We start from the raw sequence: 4948 nt of genomic DNA, 5'->3' as shown, positions 1-4948 counted from the left end.
ACATAACTTAAAGTTCCCCTTGGTTCTAGCATCGCAAATTCGTTTAATAAGTTTCTTCATTGAACTATTAATAACGGGGTCATTTAATTTCGTATCAACAACGGGGTTCTTTGTTATTAGGTCATCATTAGGTGTTACTTCATTTTCCCCACACTTAGGCGTTTTATTATTGTTAAGCACTACCGTTGGATTTGGTAAAATAACATGGTTCTTACCAATCGTTTTTGTTGGTTCAACGATTTTGGTTGGTGGAGATTTAGACTTTCGACTCACAAAGGTGATCGATTTTTCATCATTACTAAGTGTCATTCTGAACTTTCTTACATCAAATAACGCCCCGGTGGACGCTAAGAATGGTCGACCTAAAATTATAGGAATGTTTGAGTCCTCTTCTATGTCAATAACAATAAATTCGACTAAAAAGGTTAAATTACCCACTTGAACGGGTAGGTTGTCAGCAATTCCAACTGGGTGCCTAATGGTTTGATCAAAGAGTCGAACACTCATCTCTGTTGGACTTAACTCACCTACTCCTAATCTCTTATATAATGAAAGAGGCATAACACTCACACTTGCACCTAAATCTGCTAGTGCATCATGCATGACACAATTACCAAGTAGACAAGGAACAATAAATTCACCCGGATCACTCAACCTTGGTGGAGGTTTTGGTGGAACTGTCTTCACCGAATTTATTTTTATGATTTTTGTTTCTTGCACTTTCTTATTCTTCTTCTTCTTTCCAGAGGTATCACAAACTTTATTACCTATTACTTGCTCATACTCAACTCCTTTTCTTAGAAATGGGATGGATGGTCTGTATGGTGCCACCACTGGCTTTACATACTCGGGTGGTGGTGGTGTTGTAACTTCTTCATTGTTACTCACATCAAAAACCTTCCCATCTTCTGGTGTTGGTTTTTCAGAATTCGTTGAAACCATATTAACATTCTCATTCTGAGGATTTACTTCAGTATTACTCGGTAGTTTTCCTTGTTCCCTCTCACTCATCATGCTAGCAAGAGTTCCTACGTGTTTTTCTAGATTCAAAATGGAAGCTTGTTGAGTTCTTAATGATTGATCAAACCTTTCATTTGTTTGGGTTTGAGATGTAATAAATTGTGTTTGAGATTCCATTAGCTTTGCCATCATTTCTTCCAGATTTGGCTTTTTCTCTTCGGTTTGTTGTGGTGGTTTATACAAGCTAGGTCTTTGTTGATTGAAAGTGTTGTTTTGAGTTGGTTGGTTATTCAGACCTTGTTGGTTGTACGAGTTATTGTTGGGTCCATTTGGATTGTAAAGAATGTTTTGATTTCGATTAAAGTTCGGCCTTGGCGGTTGATAATTATTTTGATAATTATTTCCCGGCCTTTGGTTCATGTAGGAAACATTCTCACGTTGTTCCATCATTTGTTCAACATTACAATCTTTCGTTAAGTGTGGTCCACCGCATTGCTCACAACTGATTCGTATTGAGTGAATATCTTTATTCATCTTTTCCATTCGTCTCTCGAAAGCATCTATTTTTGCGGAAACGGAATCAAAGTCATGGCTAGAATCGGCTCTAGCCGCTTTAGATGAACGAAAGATATCTTTTTCTTTGTGCCACTCATGAGAGTGGGAGGTTGTGTTATCAATAATTTTGTAAGCTTCAGTTGCGGTTTTATTCATAATGGAACCACCAGCTCTTATGTTGATGTCTTTTCGTATAGTGATGTCGCATCCTTGATAGAATATTTGTACTATTTGATAAGTATCTAAACCGTGTTGAGGACATCCTCTCAACAATTTTTCAAATCTTGTCCACGCCTCATATAGAGTTTCATTTGGCTTCTGCGTGAATGTAACAATTTCTCCTTAAAGTCTCACAGCTTTAGATGCCGGAAAGATTTGTTTAAGAATTTTTTCAACTAAAACATCCCATGTATCAATCGCCCCTTCAGGTAACGATTCTAACCAATCTTTAGCTTCTCCCTTTAAAGTCTAGGGAAACAACATGAGATAAATCTGTTCATCCTCAACTTCTCTGATTTTGAATAGAGTATAAATCCTTTTAAAGGTTCGAAGATGTTCGTTTGGATCTTCTTTTGCCGTACCACTATATTGGCATTGATTAGTTACCATGTTTAGGATTTGTCCTTTGATTTCATAATCTGGTGCATTAATATCTGGTTTAATAATGGGGTGACCTTGGCCAGTGCTTGTGGCTCTCATTCGGTCTTCCATACTTAGAGGTTCCGTTACTTCCATAATTGAATTTGTTGAATCTGAATCACTAAAGGATTCTGATTTAACGGTTTGTGGTTCAGGAGGAATGATTAGTGTTTCAGGATCTTGGAATTGTCCTTGAATATCATCCGGATTCTCAATTGTGAGGTCGGGTTTAAAAAATGGATTATCGGAAATTTGAATTGGAGTACTTGGTCGACTAGATGACGATTCTAAAGAAAAATCAACGGCGACAATGTTGGCTAGTTGTCTTGATTGAGTTACAGGTGGGGAACGTATGAAAGGTGGTGAACATTTTGCTCGGTGCATTCACTGAATATCCTATTAGTTATAAAAATAAAAATTATATAAGTTATCAAATTAATAGACTTTTTGATTTTGCCCACGTTTTGAATAGCCAATAGATGCAGCAGGTAGCCAGGACCCTTTAAATCGGAAGCCCACAACTCGCCACTAACAAATCCAACTATTACTACGAACCGGAAAATTTTGGATGTCTATCAATTTAACCGCTTAAAATAATTTTTCGTTGAAATTTTAGAGAAGAAATAGAAAATTCTATGTCCTAAAAACTAGAGCGTCGAGAAATAAGAAAGAAAAAGAGCGCGTCAAAAAACGTCAAAAAATAAAAGATCGAAAAATAATAAAAAGAACTTAGCGCGTCAAAACTTAAAAGTCTGAAAACTAAGAATTAAAAGTTGCGTCTAAAAGTATTAAAGCTTAAAAGAAATTCTATATCCAAAACGGCAATAACTTAAAAAGTACTAAAATTTATAAAACGGCGTCGCAAAATTCTAAAGCACCTAAATCTTAGTCTAAAGAAAAAGCACTTAAGAGATTTTACGGCAAATCCTAAAAATCTAAAAATATAAATAACTATGGGAAATACTAAATTTAAAACTAAGTACGAGCGAAAAATTATAAAATTATGCTTAAACGATAAAAATGATACGAAATATAAAAAGATATAAAAAGTGATAAAATTACTTATTTTTATAAAAATATTATTTTTATATTTATTTTATAAAAGTATTAAGTTTATATATTTAATAAAACTAATTATACTTAAAAATACAAATTAACTAAAACTAATACTAAATAATATAATAATTAACCCTAATTATAATTAATAATAATAATAATAATAATAATAATAATAAAAACGTAACCCTAATTCGTTGACTAAGGTACCGGAGCTGTCAAATCAGTCCATGCGATCGCATGGATTGTGTGTAGGATATTCATGCGGTCGCATGAATTAGGAAACCAGGCCAGAAGTTGGGCTGCTATAGTGTAGTGGCCCGTATACTTTTATATTTTTTTTTCTGTTTTAAATTTTCTGTTTTAATATTTATATAAAATATTTATATAAATTAAATAAAAACTTATATTTTTACAAACTAAAAATAAAAATAGAAATATTTTATAATTTATATATTTTGAACAATTCTTAAAAATATATATATTTTGTTTTTCTTTTTATATTTTTGTATTTTTAAAACGTATTTTTACAAAACTAAATTAAAAATCTTTTTTTTTTATATAGCGTTTCGCTTTCGGCGTTTAAGCAGATTCCCCGGTAGCGGCGCCAAAAATACTTGATGTTAAAGCGAAGGGGTATAAAATACTATTAATTTTTACTAGGAAATACTATTAAATACGATACAATTTTACACAAGTTATTTATTTATTTATAGAGTGGATATACCTAAACCTTGCTACAACACTTATAGGCAGTGTACCTAATCGTACAGTAGTGTAGTTTTTAGTAAGTCCGGTTCGTCCACAGGGAACTAGCCAAGTTTAATGCTATATTTTTAAAACTATATTTGTATAAATATAAATATAAATATAAATATAAGTAGTATTATTATTATTATAAAAGGGGGTTTTTACCGTTTAATGACCGGTTTGTCGATTTTAAAACTTTAGTCGCAGTTAAAACCTAATGTAAAATATTAAAAATAAATATAACATAATTTTAAGCGTAAAGTAAATAACGATAATGAAATTGCGATAAATAAAAGTGCGATAAATGACGATAAATAAAATTGCGATAATTAAAAAGTACGATAATTAAAATGATGGTGTTATGCGAGGGGTATATGAAATAGTATTAATTTTTGCTGCGAAAATACTATTAAATACGATACATTTTTACACAAGTTATTTATTTATTTATAGAGTGGATATACTTAAACCTTGCTACAACACTTATAGGCAGTGTACCTAATCGTACAGTAGTGTAGTTTTTAGTAAGTCCGGTTCGTCCACAGGGAACTTGCCAAGTTTAACGCTATATTTTTAAAACTATATTTGTATATAAATATATATGTAGTATTATTATTATAAAAGAGGGTTTTTACCGTTTAATGACCGGTTTGTCGATTTTAAAATTTTAGTCGCAGTTAAAACCTAATGTAAAATATTAAAAATAAATATAACTTAAATTAAAGCGTAAAGTAAATAACGATAAGCAAATTGCGATAAATAAAAGTGCGATAAATAAAATGACGATAAATAAAATTGCGATAATTAAAAAGTACGATAATTAAAAGTGCATTTAAATAAATGACAGTAAATAAAAGTGCGATAATTAAAAGTGCAATTAAATATGAAATAAAGGAATTATGCTTATTTAAACTTCCGTAATCATGTTGTTTGACGTGTTTACCATGGGTTAATTGTCCTTTGTCCTGGATTATTCAATATGTCCGTC

At 31.6% G+C, this 4948-nt stretch overlaps 1 non-coding gene across 1 annotated transcript; it reads left to right on the top strand.

Annotated features, from left to right (window-relative positions):
- The first annotated feature begins 1759 nt into the window (after window positions 1-1759).
- Window positions 1760-1866, top strand: LOC139887407 (small nucleolar RNA R71). Its single transcript, XR_011773241.1, has one exon. It is a non-coding gene; the product is annotated as a small nucleolar RNA R71 (small nucleolar RNA).
- Window positions 1867-4948: the final 3082 nt, after the last annotated feature.

The sequence above is a fragment of the Rutidosis leptorrhynchoides genome, chromosome 1 (genome assembly GCF_046630445.1).
Source record: "Rutidosis leptorrhynchoides isolate AG116_Rl617_1_P2 chromosome 1, CSIRO_AGI_Rlap_v1, whole genome shotgun sequence".
In the NCBI taxonomy this organism is placed as follows: Eukaryota; Viridiplantae; Streptophyta; class Magnoliopsida; order Asterales; family Asteraceae; genus Rutidosis; species Rutidosis leptorrhynchoides.
The sequence above is the reverse complement of the archived record's forward strand: the minus strand, read 5'-3'. Positions and strand labels throughout refer to the sequence as shown.